Here is a 24,225-nt window from a genome sequence, read left to right as displayed (position 1 = left end):
TTAACACATGTCAAGGTAGGTCTAAGCTTACTTCCTCGAAAACACCAAAGTCACCAAACACAAGACCGCCCACATCGCAAATAAAATATACTAGCAATCATGTAAAACTCCCATGAGGGATGCACCCGGATGTGTACAATATCACCACAAAGGATGGATAGGCTTGGGAGAGGTTAGCCACTGTCTTAGAATTCCTGTGCATAACTTTACATCCTGTGAAGTGGGTTGGCCCACTCCTCTGACTGACTGGGCCATTGTCGATGGAATATCCTTGTCTACCTTTTTAAACCTCAAAGAAGCTCTGGTCCCAGGGGGTTCTGCACTTGTCTCTGTACCTTCCCCTGTTCCTGCTGTGATAAACTCACTCTGTTCTATAGTGACCTTTCTGCTATTCGTGGTTACACTCCATTACCACCCTTAGCCTCCCCATCTTCACTCCTTCTTGCTAAATGGCAAATAGCATGCCATTGTAAGCCTTCCACTCCGTCTTCTATGTTAGGCTGGTGTGAAGAGGTGTGCCGATGGGGTGCTGCTGAAACTTTGGTGCTGCAGAGAGAAGACTATAAGGGGCTCTGAAATTGACCTGTAGCTATGATATGGGATGCAATGTTAGAACAATTTTGTGCGCTAGAAGAAGGCGATGGCTGATACTAGCGAGGTTTCTTTGGTCTAAATATTTGTAGACAGTAGCTTGTGGTTTTCCCTTCCCATCTAATGATAACCACAAGTACTGACTGCTTGAGTTTCCTTCAGCTGGGACGCGCTCAGCATCCCTGATTATGTGCCCATTTATTATCTGAGGCCAGACTATCCTGGTGATTGTGTTGGGGGGAGGTACGAGGTAGAGGAAGAGGAAGTGAGTTGTTGGCCCTTACAACTGTAGTTTTTGATGGGTACAGTGTGATTCTGTAGCTACTGTGTTAATATATTTCTAGTTAATTTCATCTTTACATTACAGATGTACCTGAAGTATCCAGTTTATATATTTAGCTAATTGTCGGCTCACTGCAATACAATGCTTTAAATTCCATGTGGAGACGAGCAAGTATACATTTTTGAAAAATAATAAACTACATTTAAAACAAAAACGTTGGTGCTGTTTGACTAATCTTCACGAAAGTTTCAAAACTAATTGGCCACTCACCTCAGCTGCTGTCTGGAAAGTTTTTGGATGATCCATCAAGTGGGTGTCGAGAAAAAGAGGGTGTCCCAAAATGCGTTTTCCCTATGTGATTTCTTATAGAGATTTTAGACATGGCTACAGCTTGAACCGCTGAATGGAATTACGCCAACTTTGGCAGAAAGCTAGATCTTGGTCCAGAAAAAGTATTGTTTCCAGAGAACCACTCAGACACCCACTCACATACCCATACAGTCACTCACAAACCCATAAACCATGCACACAGAGATTCACACACTCATACAGCCACTCACATACCCACTTACAGATCCATGGAAGCAGTCACACATCCACTCACTGATCCCACAGTTACTCACACACCCACTCACATACCTAGATACACACGTATACAGCCAGCCATACACCTACTCACAGACCCATAGAACCACTTACACATACTCTCACAGACCTGCCACACACTCACACATACTTACGCCCCTGCAATGTACTGCTTATGACCTCGTATATTATATCACTCATTACATGGTTAGTGACATCACTGATGACAACACTGATGACATCTCAAATGACATAACTGATTAAATCATCCAGCAAAGTAACCTTTAACCACTTGGATGCTAAGGCCTATTCCATCGTTGCCATGTAATTTCCATTGAAATGAATGGCATTTCCATGACGAGCTGAGCTCGTCATGAGCGTCGAAGGAGTTAATATACTTCATGAAATACCATTTAATTTGTTTTAAAATAAAAAGACACAGGTGAGGGACGTACAGCATAGAACTCACCGTAACCTTATGAACTACTACATTCACTTATCATCTAAGAGACAGTTCTCAGTGGATAGTCCTGTCTCTTCTGAACCACTACTCTAATCACTAAGGACCAAAGTAAAACATTTAACTAACTATATGGGTTAGTCTATTGCAAAGCACAACACCATTCTTGAATATGGAAATAGGTTGTAGTGCAAATGTCAGATTTACACAAAACACTACAACATACAACCAGTAGAGAGGTCTTAACAGACAGGACACTGTGTCACAAACCACTAGTAAAATGTTACTTCATGCTGGAGAAAAGTGACAGCAGGGTGGTCAATATGTTGCTAACTACTCCTACACGGAACCATCATCCTGGAGAGAGGTCTTAGTGAACAGATTAATTTATTGCAAACTCCTACACTCATTCATCACAAAGAAGAGAGGTTAAAGCCAAGTGGTCAGAATGTCGTAAAACAGAACTATACTCAGACATCACTGTGGAGTGAAGCCTCAATGAACAGCACATACTGTCACAAAGCACTACCATACACATACATTAGCAGGGGACATGTGTCAGTGTAGAGCCTGGTTCCCTAATAGATATAGACCTTCTTTTAAAATGGGATTATATATCATATTACATATGTTAAAAATCGTATCACTCATTAGTAAAAAAGAAAGAATAGTAATTTTATTTATGCAGTTGCTTAATTGATATCTTTAAGTCTCAGAAACGTTTATGAAACACTTACACTTACTGGATAATGTCATCAGTGATGTCATTTGAGATGTCATCAGTGATATCGCAGACCATGAGTGATGCAATATGTGAGATCCTAAGCAGTGCATTGTGGGGGCTTATGTTATAGTTAGCTAAGGAGCTATAACAGTTTCATTTATATGGTTTTGTGTCTATAAAACCTGAGCCTAACCATAACATCCCTGTAATCTTTCTTTTTTTCAGTAACGTTTTAAGGTTTTATAAATTGTATTTCCTAACTATAACGTTCCTGCGACCTTTGTTTTTTCAGTGAATATATATATGTGTGTGTATATATATATATATATATATATATATGTTTATATACATAAATATGTATATATGTTCACAGGAAAAAACAAAGGTTACACAGAAGTTATAGTTAGGAAATATTGTAGTGTACCTCCTATTTTCCCAATAGGCTCTGCGCATTGGAATAGTACCTACAGCAGTAAAGGCCTAGGCCAGACGTTAACTAGGTCTACTACTGTCGAAACTAGACTTAATTTTTGGGTTTGCCAGCTAAGCTCAGAGTTCGCTAGAAACTTTCTCGAATGTTCAAGGAAGGATTAACTCCCCTGATTAGACAAGAAGGGATTTAGTTTCTGACAACCATAGAACATGACAACTAAGCATGGGCGGATTTTGCGGATTGGCAATCCGCGAACTTGCGTATTTACGGATTCGCAATCCGCGAAGATCCGCGAACTCTAGCGGATTTGCGGATTTTTCCGTTTTTTGTGTTGCCGCGTGTTCGCGCCGATTTTGGGACAAGTTCGCAATTGCGAACTTACTTTTCGGCTTGCAACGGCCGCGACTATGTTGTTTCTACGTCTGGTTTATCATCACAGGTTCACAGCACCCTCTGTTTCACCACTGCCACCCTCTGGGACACCCATGCCACCCTCTAGTACATCCTCACTGGCACCTATTAGGTTTATTTATCACTGTAGATTATGGTGGTTGAAAAAAGCAAGCACACCTGCCCTTCTTCAACTGCCATCAATTAATTTGTGTTTCATTAATGTGTCAGTAATTTTGAAAGTTCCAGTCTGGCTGGCACCTGCTTCCTTCCTTATCTGTAATTTGCTTTTTGTTGCAGTGAAATTTTTTTTTCACAGGACCTTTATGGTGCTATTCTATGAGCCTGCTGTTTGGGTCATAGCAGGGTCATAGAATAGTTGCAAACTCTGGAGGGGCCCATCAGGAAGCACTACCTGTTACTAATGTTAAGTTTGAACTTTTGCACCTGCTCATTGCTTTCATTTTAGCTAAAATCGTTTTTTCTGCAATTTCGCGCGTTTTTTGGGGCGCGAATCCGTGCGAGATCGATTTCGGAAGCCGCGAATACGTGCGAATACAAAATTGTTTTTGTTGCGACGTGTATGTTCGCGTGATCTTGCGCGTGTTCGCGAGGCGCTTCTAGCTATTCGTTTGCCAAGTTACCCTATCGGTCGTACACGGGCGCGGCCATCTTGTTGGCGTGACGTAATTCCGTTTCCGCCCGCTATGTGTAATCTCGCAAAGTGTGCTGCTCGCTAGTACAATTTCGCGCGTACTCGCAAGGAAAATCTCGCGCGAACTTACCCACGCGGTCGTGAACGGGCGCGGCCATCTTGTTTCTCATTCATTGCTATGGTTCTGGGCATGCTTTCTCTATCCTCTCTCAATCTCTGCCATCCTTTGCTTGTTTGAAGTTTTTTTGATCTAATTTTACTTATTATCTAACCCTCTATTTTTCTAGCTCTATATTTTTGTGTTTTCTGCAGCTTTTAGTTACTTTTAAACTACTTTTTTAAACTCTTTTCTTTTCTTCTTCACTATTCTATTTCTTCTTTATCATTTAAGTTTATTTCTGCCCAGACCATGGTAAAGGGAGCCGGGAAGCACCCTGAGAAGGGGAAGGGTCCCGCACCCCGTGCCCGGCTCCCGTGCGGGCGTTTAAGGGGGGAGCAAGTGGTCCCGAGGGAGATCTTCAGCGCGGAGGAAGTGGCGGCACTGATCTTCCACGTCCAGCGCCGCCTCCCCAAGACGATCCTGGGAGGCGGCAAGATCGCGACCGGCTATGGCATCCGGGAGCGCCGCCAGCGGTGGGAGAAGGTGTGCCGGGCCATGTACAAGATCTCTGGGGTCCGGCGCACATATAACCAGGCCACCCACCGCTGGACCGATGTCATGGACCGGGAGCGGGACTTGCTGGACGCGCTCGGCGTAGAGGTCCCCGGGCTTGGTGAGTAGTAGTAGTAGTACATTTACTACTCTGTTTTATCCTGCTCTGTTATTTGCAAATCTTTGTTCTTTACCAAGAGCAATAATGCTGCCGATTACATTGAGGTAAATTATATTTCAAAATCTTCTATGCATTTCATTTTCAGGTGCACTGCTCTCCTTCTCAGTAGCCTTGCTTGCTACTATGCTTCTTTGTTTTGTATGTTGTGTTCAGAAGCATTTCATTGGCCTGAGAAATTATGTATGAGTGTACTGTAAAGAAAAGAACTGCATAATGCTAGACAGTAAGGGTCATATTTTCAATTACCGGCGCATCCCTGCAAAGTAGCAGGGATGCGGCAGTAATTGTGTGCCATGCCACCACCACCCATTGGCCCAAAACGTCACAGAAGCCTTACGCATCTGTGCCGTAAAGGCAGCGCATTGCTGGAGTTGCGTGCCAATGATGGCGCAGCTCCAGCAATGCTCTGGGGTACCCTATCTCCCCAATGCTGCATCAAGCCGTACGTCGGCTTCAAGCGCGCAGGGTTTGAGTCATGCATCATTGTCCTAAAAGTGACTGATTGACATCTTGTAGATTTCCCTCAGCCACTTTTAGGATTCGTTCCTGCGCAGGTACGCCCTCCCTTGCGCCGGAACGCCCCCTGATGGCGCAGGGCTTTACAACGTGATGCATCGCCCATATGCCCATATGTGGTTTTTTTTTTAATATATACGCCGCACCAACACCATGGCGAGTCTTTTGTTCTGCCGCTGCGTCAGAAAAGGCACGCAACAATGGAGGAAAATCAGCCGCAACTTCCGCAAGGGACTTATAAATCAGCCCCAACAGACTGAAGTCCAGTCCTTCCTTTAGACAGTCACATGGCTATCAGAAGAAATAGTGGCGGTGGTGGCGGGTGGATTGATAGTTTGAGTATTCACTGATCTGCAAGCAGGATGGACTTTGTCTGTCACGTGTTGCGCACTGCTGCCTGCAGTGCCAGGCCTAGGCAAACCTCTTTAGTAGTCTGTTTATTGAGTTACATAGGAACTTTCTAAGTCAACGTTCCGCAAATCAGGCAATACGAATAACGTAGTATACCACATGAGATAGATCCCGTGGAATAGTTGTCTATCTATTTGCTATTTTTCCAAAATATGTTGTTATTGTTCTTTTGAAATGTTTGATTTGGTTGAAAAATCTCATCCATGTTTTCTGGTTTTTCTTTCTTTCATGTTGTACATCAGCTCCCCCCAAGGGCAAGAGGACACAGGAGGAGGGTGCTGAGGATGCAGGCCAGGATCGGGCAGGCGAGGGCTCCTTTGCTGGCCCCAGTAAGTTTACATTTTAATAAACAGTACATATTTTTTCCTAGCGTTCCTCATTCGATTTTTTCTAAATCGTCTTTGATCTTCTTGTAGACTGGATATAAATTCTTATCCTGCCTCGAATATGACTCCCTGTGGTATTACTAGACTATTCTTATTAGTCTGTCTGTGTAGCTAACTAAGATTGGACATTTGGCAATTCCATTGGACTCCCATTATATTCAGCAATACCTCTATGCACTGTCTCCTTACTGACTAGATAGTGTGGCAGAGTCATTCAGCTCCCGAAGTCACCGATTATAGATCCCCAATGATCTCTAGATTATCGTACGCAGGACAAGAGAGTAGTACGGAGTCACAGCACAGTCAAGAAGTGTCAGAGGCACTCATGCTTGCAAAAATTCCAAAACCTTTAGCTCATCCACTCTAGTCTAGAGGAACAAAAACCACAGAGTCTATTTAAGTGTAAAAGCTTTATTAAAAGTAAACACATTTATTAAAATCTACTTTGTCATAAAACTATTTAACTGTAAACGGAAAAGTGGTTAGTGCTGACGATTAATTGGACACATTTCTTGTGGTCGAGCCGAACTCTCACCTAGTTTGAACTTGATCCTGGTCGTGTTCTTAGGACTCAGGAGTCAAGCTTCTGTCTGTTAGGAGAAAAAGTGGTGCGTGTTAAAAATCAAAAGCAAGCATTCATCAGTTGTGCATAAAAGTGCAGCAAGACAACAGCCTTCCCTGGAAAATGGGACATTTTTACTATGGAGTAGACAGTCACAAATTATTACATTGTATTCTGTTTTTTTAACATTTCTCCTAGACCAAATATTATATAGTAGTGAGTGGTGAATTCTAACATTCTTAAATGTACTTTGTAGGTGTAACATCTGGTGACGGGGCCAGCGCGGAGGTGGCTGTGTTGGACTTGGACTCGGAGGCCTCTGGGGAGGAGGCGGCGTTAGAAGAGCTGGTGGCCGTTCCTGTGGGGGATCAAACGGTGGTGGCGGAAACAGGTAAGCTATATATTCCTTACTTATTGAGATTGAAGACTGCATAGTGTGCTTTCTGCACGGGTGTATTACAATTACAAATCAACCAGGTAGTAGCCTCCTCGAAATGTACTTCGACTTAGCTGTGCAGTTTTTGGTGAGAAGAATCCCAATAAGTTCTTAGACGAACGTGATGGATGGGATGAACGAAAAGCGAAAGAAGGGTGTAAGTAAGTGGGACGCGAACTTGTATGATGGCTGGCAAAGAAGAACGATATGTGTTTGCTTGGACCCAGAGGTGGCTGGGAAGGAAAGAATATGGTATGGTGCATGGCTGGGTCAATGATGAAGCAAGGATGGGTGGAAGGACAGCAGCCTGGGTGGGTGAAACAGAAACTGTATGTGTGCGTATACTTTGACTGAATGGATGCCTGGAGCATGGTATTCTCTGACTCTTACATAGCACATGTGTATCTAGAGAGAGTAGATGGTCGCCAGGTGAAGTAAGTGTTACCTTGAAGAGCATGTACCACCGCACCCGCACGTCCGTCCCAGTGCAGGGAAGGCAAGGAAAAGAAATTGTAAATGTGTCCAATACTACCATGAATAGTAGCAGTACTTTGTATTGCGTTTGCATTCACAGCATATATCTGGTTATTACGGTGGACACTCCGTACCTCTCTTAATAACTTTAGTTTACTTGTAGTACGTCATTCATGTGTGGGTGTATCACTGTTCACTCAATATTAAGCAAAGCACCTAAAGTCATCTCATCTGTCATTAAATACGTCCCATGTGAAGTGATAGATAATCAAATTAGTTAGCTTCTTCAGTTTCCTTTTCTAGTACTCATTTGCACTGTAGGGTGAAAGGTAAATTAATTAAGCAGTAGCCCTTGTAACAGAGTATTCTCAGTGCCACCCGTAATAGAAAAGTAATAGCTTCACCACCTGCATGTACTGGACCGGTACAGTAACGCAAGTCTGTCACCATCATCATGGTGTGCAACTTTTTTTCTCGGGTGCAACTTCACTGTGCTGTGTCCATGTCATTCTGCCGGCTTGCATAAGATAACGTACCCATTTCCCTAAACAAGAGAGAAGAAGAAGAATAAGACTGGTGTACTGTCATAGTCGACTGTAATGGAAGTCCATAGTGGTCGTAGAATTAGTTCATTAAACTACCACTACTGTTAGAGCAAGGATGCAGAAGTGGGAGGTTACATAGATACTGTCCTCAATAGTTATGTACTGTGCTTTCAATTTGCTACTTGTACTCTGTGACCCAACTTTCGGCTCAATCACTTTGTGTTATTAATAAGGAGCATTGGTTACAGACTATGTCTTTCTTTCTTCATATAGTTGCTCCTTCCAAATCAACAACAAGGAGGGAGCAGGCTAGATTGGCCCGGCAACGGAGGCTGGAGGCCACAGTCGCCGAGTATCGGCGGCTGGTGGCCCTGGAGGAGGAGGAGGACACGCAGTCGAGCGGGGCAACATCTTCGACTGTGACCACTGCATCCTCCTCCGTGACTAAGCCAGCGGGACCGAGCCGGGCTAAGAAAGCCGACCGCCACCGCCAAGCAACCGAAATACCAGCTGCCCCCCACAGGAGCTGCAAGGAACGCCAACGCCGCCTACGAGTCCGCATGTCCAACCTGGAGCAGGAGGTCCTGAGGTATAAGACCTTGGTTAAGGGCCTCCGCTCCGAGCTTGCCACCCTCCGCAAGGAGTATGATGCCCATGCCGCATCATGCACCAGCACCAGCACCCTCCAGTAGTGGAGTGTCCCTTGCCCTTTTTTTATAGACTTTTGGGGGGTGGGATTTGGGAGTTGGGATCGTTTTGGGACGTTTCAGAGACAATCGTTGGGGTTAGGGTGGGTGAGGGAGATTATTTTGTTAGGGATAAATAAATATATTTTTCAACTTTATCTGACCATACCTGTTTTTTACTGCTTTTCAGTCTGGTGGGTGGGGGGCGGGGGTGTAACAGTAACTTTGTTTTCCTGAACAGTCGTAGGACTTTAGTAGTACAACCGTCAATCTCTTGTCTACTCCGAAATAATACTCCATTATACTACCTCCCACCAAACGCTTATCTTACCTGTAATTTGTGTTAGAAATTAGGGCTAGGCCCAGGGCTGGCTCCAGGTGAAATGGGGATTAACGTTGTCATTCCTGGGCGGGTGACATTTCCTCATTGCGGTGGTACTAGTGGTGTGACACAGTGGCAGTTGCATGCCTATGGAAAAAAAGAAAACGAAACCTTGTTTGTACTCCTTACTGTAGCATTACAACGGTTACGGTACGATCGAGAAAATAGCAGGTGACAGTACACTAGAACAGTGCCATAATGTAGCCTAACAAATGGTAAAGTATTGCAAGTATAACTAGTACTTGCGTTGAATTTATTTGACATTGGCTACTACTACTAGAAGATATAGTACTGAAGCTGAGCAAGTCTAGAAGATATCCTCGTATTCCTTCACCAGCCTGTTGCTGCTATCACCTTATCCTCCCCAGCAAGTGTGTGGAATTATTGATGTCATTTTAGTCAGACATCAAGCAAAACAACACAGCCCGGGGGAAGAGGGTTAGGGTTTGTAAAATGGATGGGAATGGGGGTTTCTTTTTGGGTAGGTTTTGTTGAGAGAAGAAAAAAAAAGCAGAGCATGGACAAACAATAATTGAAGATACAGAGTTTACAGACAATCTTTGGTTACAAACTAAAGGTAAGCACATGCAGTCACACTCATAGAATAAAAGACAACAATGGATACTGTATCTGTATTGCGTATGTTGTTGGAGTTGTCCTGTTGAAATTGGTAAGTAAGTTGCATGCAGCAAACAATTCCTCTTATTGGCGGCACTCCTCCATTCCAGCTGACGCTTCGTCCATCAATGTGGTGGTGACCACTGACAGAAGAGACACCCTGTCCACTGCCTGCCTGGCGGATGTTGACTGAAACCCGGCCTGTAATTATTGAACGGAAAACAGGAAGTGCTATTACAATACCACTGATAAATAAATAAAAGGTATGTACGCTGTGTGGTTCAAAAAGTGACACTTTGATTTCCCTAATAGACAGTACAATATTTTTGAAATTGCGTGCTCTGTCTGAGTCACCTTTTTAAGGATCAATAAGTATGGCCAAAATATTATAGCGGATCTTTCCCCTCAAGGTGGGTGTACTACTGTGTTTTAGAACAAAATTTGACCTTCCCAGCAATGCTCCCACCAAGACCCTTACTAAAGCCAGTCGCAAAAATGTAGAAGAACCCAATCATATCTCCAAAAACGATGCCTAGCAGAAAAATGGTTACAAAACGTACTTTGAAAGTAACAGTAGACCCAAATACAGACCGTGGATTGTATTCAAACCACTTGCCTGCAAGCAAAAGTATCCATAGCCAGCATCGCTCCAACAGTGCTCTACAACAACAGAACCGCGTTGCAATAGAACCCCCCTAAACACATGCAATCCTGCTGCTAGGGCTAACCCTAACGAACCCTAACTTACAAAAAGTGCCAAAACTGGTGTTTCCTTATGGATTTTGTCCAACAAACTTCTAGCCGGTATTAGACCTTCCCAGGAATGCCCCAGGCAAGACCCGCCAACCCACCCGCAAAAAAACACCCGACACAACACCACCAAACAGCGAAAAAGCTAAATCTCATACTTACAATGTCTCTCGGCCTTCGGTCCAAACGCGGCGCTGTGCAGCTAGGTCGTCATCATCATCAATCATCATAACTCCTGTTTTCCACCACGGATTTCCTGAAAAGCAAATGCAATCAAGATTAGACTGTCGCAGCAGTGCTTCGACAGAGACCCCGGCCGCAACCCACCCACGAACACCAGGAAGCCCCCCAAAACGCTACATTGAGCAAGATGTCTGAAGAAATGGCAAAAAAAAGGCTTTTCCTTAAGGATTTTGTCCAAAACACTTCTATCCGGCATTAGACCTTCCCAGGAATGCCCCAGCCAAGACCCGCCAACCCACCCGCAAAAAAACACGCGACAACACCCCCAAACAGCGAAAAAGCTAAATCTCATACTTACAATATCTCTCGGCCTTCGGTCCAAAGTAACGCGCTGTGCAGCTAGGTCATCATCAATCATCATAACTCCTGTTTTCCACCACGGATTTCCTGAAAAGCAAATGCAATCAAGATTAGACTGTCGCAGCAGTGCTTCGACAGAGACCCCGGCCGCAACCCACCCACGAACAGCAGGAAGCCCCCCAAAACGCTACATTGAGCAAGATGTCTGAAGAAATGGCAAAAAAAAGGCTGTTCCTTATGGATTTTGTCCAAAACACTTGTATCCGGTATTAGACCTTCCCAGGAATGCCCCAGGCAAGACCCGCCAACCCACCCGCAAAAAAACACCCGACACAACACCCCCAAACAGCGGAAAAGCTAAATCTCATACTTACAATGTCTCTCGGCCTTCGGTCCAAACGCGGCGCTGTGCAGCTAGGTCGTCATCATCATCAATCATCATAACTCCTGTTTTCCACCACGGATTTCCTGAAAAGCAAATGCAATCAAGATTAGACTGTCGCAGCAGTGCTTCGACAGACACCAAAAATTACACACAAACCCCCGGAACCCCGCCAAAGAGCACCTCAAAGGCAAGCAAGTCAGCAAAAACGGCAAGAAATTTCCACCTCATATTTGGTCCAAAACACTTTTGTCCATTATTAGAGCTTCACAGCAATGGGCCCAAAACCGTCAACTCACCCGCAAAGAAGTACAACACCCCCACAAGTGCTGAGTCTTTCTTCATTGTGCGTAATCCAGCACTCTGCTTGGAGGGAAATCGCAGTCTGGAGGAGGAGGATAGAGGAGCATGTTCTTCAGAACTTGTGAACCTGAGGAATGTAGACTGCGGCACCTTCAAATCAATAAGCAAACAAGTGAAGACAGTTCTGATGATGGTCTTGTTTTTGGGATTAGGTGATTAAAGTTTGAATTAAATTAACTGTGCAAAACAAAGAAAGAGAGACACAAAGCACACAGGAATAAAAGTGAATAAGGACGAAAAAGAAAGTTCTTGATTGATTGTCTCATTTTCAGGGCTCGGTGTCAGGGAATAAGAACAAGATTTCGTCATCAAACTCTGCGAATTCAGGCTGGATGAGGTCAGTGGCACCGAACAGAGAAAAAATCCCCTCATCTACGTTGCTGTCCTCCTCGTCTTCATGCGGCGTGCTTTCTCGTACTTTGTAATCTGGTGGTATGAGGTGCTGATTCATCTTGATCATTGTCAGCCGCTCCACATTTTTGGGCGAGAGGCGGCTCCGTTTGGGAGTTACAATGCCACCAGCAGCACTGAAAACACGTTCAGAAGACACACTTGCGAGTGGGCAAGACAAATAGTTTATAGCCAGGTTGAAGAGCTGTGGCCACAATTGTTTTTTGCCATGCCAATACTGCAATGGCTCATCATTAAGGAAGACCTCTGTTGAGTCATTCAGATAGTCCTGCACCATCGACTCAAGGTCATCAACTGTTCCTCCACTTTGCTTACTTTTTGCTGTGCCTGTGACATTTTTTCGAGAACCATACCCCATCAAACTTAGCCAATCCTCCTCCCCAGCCACTGTTAGTGTTGTCATTGTGTGTGGTGCAGATGATCCAGTTGCCGGTGTCTTTAACGGCTGAGAGGTCACTTGTGCCCCAGCCACAGGTGCAGAAGTGGATTCTTGTGACTGCGGATGGCCTGCTGATGCTGATGCTGATGTACTGGCTTCTCCTTCAATAACCTGCCGTTCTTTTTCAAACCTCTTGGCTGACCAGGCTAACCAATGTTTGTACTTTTGAACATCTGCATCAGCGAAAGGAAAGAATGCGTTGTCTGCCAGCGCCTTTTTGTAGCGTGGATCCAGAATAGTAGCACAAATGTAATGCTGATCTGAGTTGATGTTTTTAAGACGTTCATCACCACGTAGGCGATGTAATAATTTCTCAGACAAAATGAAATGTTTTTTTTTTTTTCATCTTTTTGAAACTCAGAAGAAACCGCCATCAGTTGGTGCTCCAGTATGCACAACAATGGGATAGCTTTTCCCAAATTACAGTCCTCCTGGCTGACTGCACGCGTGAAGAACTCAAAAGGACGAAGCATGTCTGTCAGGCTTTTAACTATGGCCCATTGCGCCTTACTCATCCGCAGGTCCTCCTTCTGAGATGTAGCCTCTGTCAAGAAATAGTGATCGAGTACCGTATACTGCTCATACAGACGCTCAAGCATGTAGAAGGTTGAGTTCCAACGTGTTGCCACCTCCTGGATGAGTGCTTTCACTGGCATTCCACGTTCAAGTAGCAGTCTCCGCAGATGCTTCCGGGCCTTAAAAGAATGGCTGAAATGGTTGCACATTTTGCGGCAGGTGGCCATTACCTCGAACGCTGGACTCTCTTTATCACTCAAGAATTTTTGAACTACCAGGTTGATACAGTGCGCCAAACACGGCACTCTAACATGGTCACCCTTCAACATGGACTTAACTACATTGGCGCCATTATCCGTGGAAACATAACCAATCTTGCGTTTTAGGGGGGATAGCATTGTCAAGACCTTTTTGTCAAACTCTTCCAAAAGGTTTTCTGCTGTGTGACTTTTCTCCAAGCCAAACATGGCTAGTGTTGCATGTTTCCGAGCAGCTTTGAAAACTTGGTCCGGGTCAACACCTGCGTTTAGCTTTGCTATAACACCTGAAAAAGAGACCCAGTGTGCAGTGATGCACATGTAATCATCGCCTGGGCCACTGGTCCACATGTCTGTTGTCAGATGTATTGTGTGAACAGCACTCTTCTGCAAAGCTGCCCCAATCGCCTGCAGCACATCTTCATGTAGTGCTGGAACCGCAACTCTGGCAAAATAGAACCGGCTCGGAACCTTCCATTTAGGGCAGAGCGTTGCAACTAATTCAAGAAAACCTACCGCTTCTACAAAAGAAAAAGGTAGAAGGTCCACAGCTAGCATTTTAGCCAGCTTAGTGTTATACAGACGCGTCAGTGGGTGGTTGCGTTCATATGGCACGTCTGAAGTAAGCATTGTTCTAATGTTGCCCTGGACCAAGCATTTACGGGCTGATAATGACTTCGTTGACCCAATTTTGCTCGCTGGTGAACTTTTGTGCGTTGGTGTCTCACTCGCTCCAACACTCTTAGTGTGCCTCACATTGGGTGTGCTGCTGACAGGGGTACTGGGTGTAAGGGAAGTGTTTGACACGTCTTCTTCCTGCTCGTCAACATCAGATGAAACATCAACGTTTCCTTGATTTTGGCCTTTCTTGATCGCAGCTAGGTGCGCAAACCATTGGACAGCGTGCTTTCTCTCAAGATGACCACTCTGGCCGCCGGTACCATAGTTGCTACCTGACTTACCACGACTAACTGCAAGCTTACAAAGGGTACAAATGGCAAACTTTGGATTTTTGGGACAAACAGTAAAGAAGTCCCAAACTGGGGACTTGAAGTGTCTGTGGGACCTGGAGGAGGCGGCGATACTGGTGGTGGTGGTCATGAAGCTAATGCCAGATGAAGTGGAGGATCTGGATTGGCCAACTTTTGTACGTTTTCCACTTTCACCGCCACTAATTAAGGTCGAGGTTGACGCAGGTCTCTTCTTGCCAGAAAGAAATATGGAAGCGGGACGAGTTGGTGTACTACTTAACTCCAATGATTGTGGTGTTTCCACTGCCTCCTCATCGACAACATCATCATTATCATCATCACGCGCAGCAGCTCTTCGGGCTAGGGTCAAAATGTCTGTTTGCTGCATGCCCGCTGGGGCTGCAGTGACCTTTATGATGACTGGGTCGTCGTTGGCAGAGTCTTCATCAGCAGCAGTATCCGCCACTTCTTGTTGAGCCTCATCACACTCCATAAGTCTGAGACTTTGGACGAGCTTCCTTTTACGCTTAAGTACCTTTGTTGGATCATGGTGTGCCTCACTCTCAGACGGCTGTGGTGCTGGTTCCCAAGTTTGATCCGTATCATCAGAAGGAGATGTGCTTGAAGAGGATGTAGACACCACCCTTGATCTCTTCCTTGCTAGGGTTGTGGAAGACAATGAAGGATCAGCAGGAGGAGTGGCTTCCTCAAATGATACCTCGCCTTGATTGTCGATTTCCTGATGTGCCCCTACTTCGGGAGGAACAACTATTGTGGGCACTTGTGACCCTCCATGCACCTCTGCTTGCGCATCTCCTTGCGCTGCCTCTCCTTCCACATGTACTTGGGCTTGTACTTGCACATGTGATTGTTGTTGCGGCTGTGGTTGTTCAACACTCGTCAGATGAGCTACAACAACCTGTGTTGATTGAGGGACATTGCTGCTGCTTTCTTGCGATGAGCCAACATCACTGGTCGATGGTGATTGAAGAACTATACTGGCTGCCTCTGCAGCACTCAAGGGCTTGGACTTAAGTTGGCGTGGTGGTGGTGGTGGCACTGAGCCCAATGGAGCGGGGGGGGTGCTGCCAGCTTGGTCCCCAGCAGATCCCGCTGCTGCTGCTGCAGGCATACTTTTTTTTTTACTCCCAAAAAAAGGGGCGGGCGGCACACCAGTCTCCTTGGTAACTTGCTTCTTCTGCTCCTTACTGGCACCTTTCTTGCTAGAGGAGCTACGGGTTACTTTTTTTGGGGCCATCCTCTTCAGAGCAGGTCAGCAGGCAGCAGTTGCACGAGTTGCAGAGGGTTCTGTGTCCAGATGTGACGTCGCGTGACGTTATGCTGCACACACCGCTGCAGGACTTCTTCCTGGCACTGGTGGTTCTCTTGAGTCTTCTTGTGCACCTAAAAGCAATGGAAGACAGAGGAACATCAGTTCAGTTATACACCACAAAAATTCGACAAAACACAGAAAAATGAGCACAATCCCATGCCATCCTTGATGTTTACATTGAAGACACCCCACAGAAAGACTACGGACATGCAAGTATGCAACACTCACTACCCCTGGGCATAATGGATGAAAAGTAGGCAAAATAAGTGCAGGCCTCAGACACTGCCTCTCCTCAAAATGGCCCCTTACACCCCAGGCACATGTTGCCTGTACCAGCCAGCACTCAAGATGGCCACCACCACCACCCACATGGCCAGTCCACATCAACAGTACACCCCCAAAAAAAAGAAAAACAGCCAGAAATCACCACAATCCAACGCCATCCATGATGTTTACATTAAAGAGAGTGAGACCACACCACAGGCACACTCAGTCCATGCACCACCCACCACCCCTGGGCAAAGGGCCCCACCAGCAGCCCCCCAAAAACGACAAAAAACAATAAAATAAGCACAATCCCAGCCCATCCATGGCCTCAATTATGTTTAAATTCAAGAAGACACCCCACAGAAAGACTAGGCCCATGCAACACTCACCACCCCTGGGCAAAGGGCCCCACCAGCAGGCCCAAAAAAACGACAAAAAACAATAAAATCAGCACAATCCCAGCCCATCCATGGCCTCAATGGTGTTTAAATTCAAGAAGACACCCCTCAGAAACACTAGGCCCATGCAACACTCACTACCCCTGGGCATAATGGATGAAAAGTAGGCAAAATAAGTGCAGGCCTCAGACACTGCCTCTCCTCAAAATGGCCCCTTACACCCCAGGCACATGTTGCCTGTACCAGCCAGCACTCAAGATGGCCACCACCACCACCCACATGGCCAGTCCACATCAACAGTACACCCCCAAAAAACAGAAAAACAGCCAGAAATCACCACAATCCAACGCCATCCATGATGTTTACATTAAAGAGAGTGAGACCACACCACAGGCACACTCAGTCCATGCACCACCCACCACCCCTGGGCAAAAGGCCACACCAGCAGCCCCCCAAAAACGACAAAAAACAATAAAATAAGCACAATCCCAGCCCATCCATGGCCTCAATTATGTTTAAATTCAAGAAGACACCCCACAGAAAGACTAGGCCCATGCAACACTCACCACCCCTGGGCAAAGGGCCCCACCAGCAGGCCCAAAAAAACGACAAAAAACAATAAAATCAGCACAATCCCAGCCCATCCATGGCCTCAATGGTGTTTAAATTCAAGAAGACACCCCTCAGAAACACTAGGCCCATGCAACACTCACTACCCCTGGGCATAATGGATGAAAAGTAGGCAAAATAAGTGCAGGCCTCAGACACTGCCTCTCCTCAAAATGGCCCCTTACACCCCAGGCACATGTTGCCTGTACCAGCCAGCACTCAAGATGGCCACCACCACCACCCACATGACCAGTCCACATCAACAGTACACCCCCAAAAAACAGAAAAACAGCCAGAAATCACCACAATCCAATGCCACCCATGATGTTTACATTAAAGAGAGTGAGACCACACCACAGGCACACTCAGTCCATGCACCACCACCCCTGGGCAAAAGGCCACACCAGCAGCCCCCCAAAAACGACAAAAAACAATAAAATAAGCACAATCCCAGCCCATCCATGGCCTCTATTATGTTTAAATTCAAGAAGACACCCCACAGAAAGACTAGGCCCATGCAACACTCACCACCCCTGGGCAAAGGGCCCCACCAGCAGGCCCAAAAAAACGACAAAAAACAATAAAATCAGCACAATCCCAGCCCATCCATGGCCTCAATGGTGTTTAAATTCAAGAAGACACCCCTCAAAAACACACTAGGCCCATGCAACACTCACTACCCCTGGGCATAATGGATGAAAAGTAGGCAAAATAAGTGCAGGCCTCAGACACTGCCTCTCCTCAAAATGGCCCCTTACACCCCAAGCACATGTTGCCTGTAGCAGCCAGCACTCAAGATGGCCACCACCACCACCCACATGGCCAGTCCACATCAACAGTACACCCCCAAAAAACATAAAAACAGCCAGAAATCACCACAATCCAATGCCATCCATGATGTTTACATTAAAGAGAGTGAGACCACACCACAGGCACACTCAGTCCATGCACCACCCACCACCCCTGGGCAAAAGGCCACACCAGCAGCCCCCCAAAAACGACAAAAAACAATAAAATAAGCACAATCCCAGCCCATCCATGGCCTCAATTATGTTCAAATTTAAGAAGACACCCCACAGAAAGACTAGGCCCATGCAACACTCACCACCCCTGGGCAAAGGGCCCCACCAGCAGTCCCAAAAAAAAGACAAAAATCAGCACAATCCCAGCCCATCCATGGCCTAAATGGTGTTTAAATTCAACAAAACAGTTGTATCATGCACCCCTAACCAACCCTGGTCCTACTGGATACTGTGGCTACCCACAATATAATTTATTTAATGTTCTGAAAAAGTTCCAAAATTTTACTTGCAGCAACTGTAATGCCCCAAACAAACTTACTTGTGAAAGTTGATTTCTAATCCAAAAGTGATCCAAAGACAGTCAAAAAGGCCTCAAATCCAAATATCCAGCAGCACCCACAAAAAGTAATCCTTCCAGCTCCAGATCCAAATGAAAGTGACCAGGAGATGGACAAAGCACTGGGAGGAGCCTGCTGGACAGGAACAGGAAGTTGGAGACTGTGGGGCACTTCCTTCCTCCCCCCCCCCCAAAATGGACTCCTTGCAAAAAAAAATAAGCCATGCAAATGTCAACCTGAGGAGTGATTCTGATAAAAATCATAATTTTCTGAAGGTTTATCCTGTTTGCTGGTGATTTTCTTGTGCGAAATTGCAAAATCTCTATTTCGCAAGTGCGAGATTGTTCCTTTCCGCCGCAACTACGTGTTCGCAATTGCGAACTCTCGCGAGGTGTGCTGTGCAAGGGGGCAAGCCGCGAGTACGTATTCGCGGGCGACAAACACCCGCGGGAAAACGCAGCAAGATCTAAAATGGCGCGTCACTCGCAAAGAAAAACAACTCGGCAAACGCTAAAATGACGGAAAGTGAACGCCGTGCACCACGCCGCGCGCCGCAACCAAGCAAAAAATCTCGCGGATTCACGGATTTTCGACAAATTCGCGAGCGTTCGCGGATTGCGGATTTGCCGAAAATCCGAAAAATCCGCGAGCGGAGCGGATTTTACGCCCATGCTTAATGACAACTTTGCTCTCCCCTAATCAAGAGTCAATCTCAAGAGTCGTGTGAGCACAAGGCAATTATTTTACTCAGTCAGTACGTGCATTCTTAGTCTCATCAGAATGTAGGGAAAAGGAAGAGACGGGCGTGTTCAATAAAATATGTTATTTATTGATCAGTCTCTTTTCTCGTACAAGAGAAATGGATCGATATTATTGCAATACTAATAGTTAAGTAAAGTGCATACATTAGAAGCAATAGTATAAAATAATACTGTAAAAACATTGATATGGTTTCTGAGCCATATGATGTTTAAAATGATTAAAATATATTTACATACACATATACATTTGACTAAACGTACTCAACTGGTGTTTCTAAATACGCCTACCCCGTGTACCTGACCTAAGTCTAATGCGTGGGCGGGAATAGAAAGTTACAGTTTAAGTTAAGTTTGTTTTTGCCAAGTGAATAACTAAAGAATTCTCTAGGAGGGGTTATTCAGTTCTGTACCTGGAATTTAGGATGAATGAGGAATGGTATCTCTTTCTCTGCTCTCGATATTCCAGGCTGCCTGCGAGGGCTGCCCAGAAGCGCCGGTGCTGGGTCTCTCGGCTTGAGATAGCAGCGCGTCTCTCAGCGCGTCAGGAAGGCGGGGCTGCTGCCTGCGGGGTCTGCTTCTGCTCTCGGCTTCGGCAAGTATGGCTGCTCCGTCTTGTCACCATGCGTGTGTTTGCATAGGGCAAGGTCGGCAATATTTATACCTTAAAGGTGCCGAGATTGACGTAAGGATGGACATAGGTACGTCAATAAAGATGTCATACGACTTGCTCGTTAGCACATTCTTTTGCAAAAGTTCTCTGTGAAATCAAAACAATGGCCGCACGGATTTTCCAGGTTGTCATAGGTTTGATTTGTTATGAGAACGTCGTATGCCTTATCAGGGGCTGGAGGAATGTCGCTTGTCTAATTAGATCTCAAGCGTTATGACCTAATCAGATAACACGTTCCTGTGCCGTAGTGTGACTGCGTCAGATAACGGTATCTGCATCATGGGGGATTTCTTGCCGCATGGGCTGACTGTTAGTTAACTAGCTAGGTAGTTTAACCAGAATAGGGTCAGGAATAGGGGGATCGATTCAGAACCTATAGAAATACACGACACCCACTCCACGCTAACTATGGTCATATCTACTAATCTATGCATAGTATAACATAGTACAACATACTATAGAGTATAGTGTATACCTTACCACCCCAAAATACATAAATGCATTTCGAAATTTTCAAATATACTGAAAAATTGCAGTCATATATATTGTACGCACTTAAGCTATGAATTAAATGCAAAAGTAAACACGCATTGTAATGCATTTTTGGTATATGAGAAATACACATGAAATGGCTCTTAATATAGCTATACAGAAAGGAAGGTCGAGACCATTTCATCACATAATAAAATATTTGTGAACATACCAGCGGGCAGCTAAAGTCTATATAAAGTATCTAAAATAGAAATCTTAGTTCTCTAGGAATAGTTTCTTACTCTAAGCAGAAGATCAGTGTCCCGGGGAAAAAATATATAGAAAAATATTTTAAGGGCTTGCTGAAAAAAGTTGCTGTCCGTGAACTGGATTGTAATTGTTCATGTGACTTTATTTTTAAAGGTTGAAGGCCGAATTCAGGGAACGCCGTGTGCGAGTTTACTCAAAAGTCTCTATTTCTGTTCCGGAGAGAACATCATATCATTCAGGCTTTCGAAAAAACTGTCAACAGCTTCATGGGAAAGTTCCACTAAGTCGGAAATAGGGGTAACCATGCATTCGTGCGCATGATTGTCTCCATTGACATTCTGATTTGCATTGCTGACAGAAGGTCGTACCTGTTCGATGCTGCTTTCATCTTGAACTTCACTACTCTTCAATCGTAGTGGTGAAGATTCCAGGAATGCCGTCATCAGAATTGGCAGCCTTTGAGGGCAGCACAGTGCGTGAACCTTGGTAGGAACCAACAGTGTATCTGCATCCACCGGCGCATCCGATTGTAGCGTCAGACAGGTGTCTAACACGCATTCTTCTCCGCATAGCAGACACCTTAGTACAGGTAAAACACACCTTTGCCACATTGGTCGAAATGATAGAAACCAAGTCATGTTTAGGTCTCTAAGCCGGGAGAGTCCCAGGATTTTTGATATCCGGTCCCGGTATCCAATGGCTAGGATCGTATCTTCCATTGTCGCGAGAGTTTGATCTGTGACATGGGTTGCCATAACGAAAAATAAGGACTAGGAATAGGATTCCTGCAATTAGTCCCAGGATCAGGGGAAGTCCGCCAAAAATCGAATGGACGAAATCTTGAAAAATACCCAGTATGGCTTTGAATGGTGTTAATGCCATCGAAAATACTGTCTTAAATACCTTTGAGACCCCAGTGGTATCAGAAATATTTAAGATTTCGCTCAGGATTTCCGCGAAATGTACGGGGGAATTAGTTGATAATAATGTATGTATCTCTGCAGTCGTCCTTGCGACTTGTAGATCATACGTTTCTTTAGATGACGTGAGCCTTGTAGGCGTCTGAAGAAGCACTGTTTTCATTCTGCTTAAAGTGTCTATTCGAATAGAAGTAATTTTCAAACCGGGCCATGCCCTTGCCTCCCTGTCTGGTAAGGAGCTGGGGAACAAAGAACGTCCACAGCACTTGACCTTCGCCGTCGTGGTGACGAGATAAGGAGTCCCGGGCATAAGACTACAACATCTGCGGTCTACAATAAGAATGTAACTCCCATTATAGAGTCTTTGAAAGAATGGTTCTATTTCAGTTGCAGGTGCGCCTTGCTGGTGACATGAAAGGTTGTATGAATTCCCTTCACAGGCTCCGTGCAAACTAATACCGTTACACAGAAGCGTTCCGCTTAGTGACATAGCACAATTGTTGCCACTAAGAAACACTTTCTGTCCTTTATTACTGACACATGCATGTGAATAGGGCAGGTTCCAAGTTGTTTTAAGGTACCCCTTTCCCAATTTCTCGTACATGCCAGCCTGTATATATTTTTGGCAGTATTGAAACCTGAAGGTTGAGATTGGAATATTTATGATTCCGTGGATTATCCATTCACTGACAGGTCGTTCTGACATTGTCATTGGTAATCTTTCTAGTTTTTCAATGCTCAAGATTGTATAATCAGCACCCTTTTGCGCCATACCGATTTGTCTATCAGTAAGGTTAAAGATTTGGAATAGTGACGTTGTGTTGATTAAACGCCAAGGCACATAGCCTGAACGCAGATTTTGTAACGTCCAGCCAAGCTGTACAATAGAGCGCAATTGCGACTGACCATGTTGTAATAACAGTAAGTCTTGCGATAATATATCGATTGCTGAAGACACAATGCTGTCCAATGAAAAAATTCTGGAGGACAGAGTCATTAACCCATTGTCCACTACAGAAAGTGATTTTTCCAAATTAATACGATCAATTTCACGTATTTTCTCTGCTGTTTCAATTTGAGTAACCTTCCAGGCCTCATTGTATGCTGCATATACAGAGGCTGCTATGAAACGCTTTTGACGCTGTTTGCGTGGTCCCAGTATGAAATCACGCAAGTCAGCACCATCAGTAAGTAAAGTTAGGTGTTGCTTAATTTCAGGCAGTGTGGAAGACTGTAGCCATTGAAGGCATAATTTGCCCACACTGTAGGTTGTTATTATCCCTGGGTGATGTCTTTGAGGATATCTAGGGTCTGGCCTGGTCATTTTGAAACCCTGTGTTTTATTCAGGAATCTATCTTGACAGTTATTTGTATCTGTGGGCCAGATCAACCATTGTTTCCAATCAGGATGTGTTCTGTTTTGGTTAAGTATATGGCTTATGTCTATTTCTTCATCTGTATCAGAGTTATTGCTAAACATTGTTGGCTTTGGAATAGACAGGTTATTTAAATCTTTGATTTTGGCTAAGCCAAGACAGGTGGTTTGTTGAACAGTGTCATTTAAAAATATCATTTGTTCTGGGATCATGCAGGCTCTAAACAAAGATTCTATACCCTGTACTTGCCATTCTTTTGTACCCCAAACACTTTTCAAATCAACATTTTTGTCCCAATAATCAAATCCAAAAGTATTCATTTTTTCAAAGAATGAATCTGAATATATCAATTTCGTGTTGGTTATCATGGTTTTCATCCCTGTCTTGTTTGACAATTTGTAATAAAATGTTTCAGCATTAGTTATGTTAAAACCTGAAAAATATGAATATTTGTCATAAACGGTTCTAGAGCTCCCTTTTGGAGGTGTAGCACAATGTTCCCATTGATTATAATTTAAAACATTTCTAGGTTGTGCAGATTTATGCAAGAAATGGTTACCATAATGGTTATAGCAATACATACTATCATAATTTGTAGAACCTTGCAAATAATCATGTTTTGTAAATTTAGCAGACATTACTAAGTCAGACATCATATTGTTTATACTTTCAAAGTCCCAATCATCAGCAAATGAGTTTGGTTTTGCAAAGTCACTCAAGGAGATCTTGATTTGGTGTGGATATTTCAGGATCTCGACCGGACCATAAATTTCATAGTCAGTGTTGTCCCAGGCTACCCCACCAGGTATTGGAATTGCTGTGAAGTTGGCTGAAGAAAGTTCTGAAGAAAGTTCTCGTTTCTCGACGTGTGAAGATGTGTGTGGTTTGAAGACCAAGTTGATGTTCTGACTTGCTGTGTCCATTTTAGCATATTTTCCCTCAATGAAGCGTCCCAAGGTAAATACCATGATGAGCCAAAGTATGAGGATAAATGCACCAAAACCCACCCAAAATTCAATCCATGGAGTAACCAGATATGTTTCTTTCAGTTGTTTCAAAAGTTCCTTAGCTTTGTCTTTAAAGGATTTTGATGATGGCTGTGTCTTTTGTTCGCTGAAACCTTCAGAGGAATCATCGAAGTTGATGAAGTAACCAGATGCAGTTCTGTCAATTGTTCCAATTGGTTCA

This window comes from Lissotriton helveticus, chromosome 4_1, assembly GCF_964261635.1.
Source record: "Lissotriton helveticus chromosome 4_1, aLisHel1.1, whole genome shotgun sequence".
Taxonomy (NCBI): domain Eukaryota; kingdom Metazoa; phylum Chordata; class Amphibia; order Caudata; family Salamandridae; genus Lissotriton; species Lissotriton helveticus.
Note: the sequence above shows the minus strand (reverse complement) of the source record.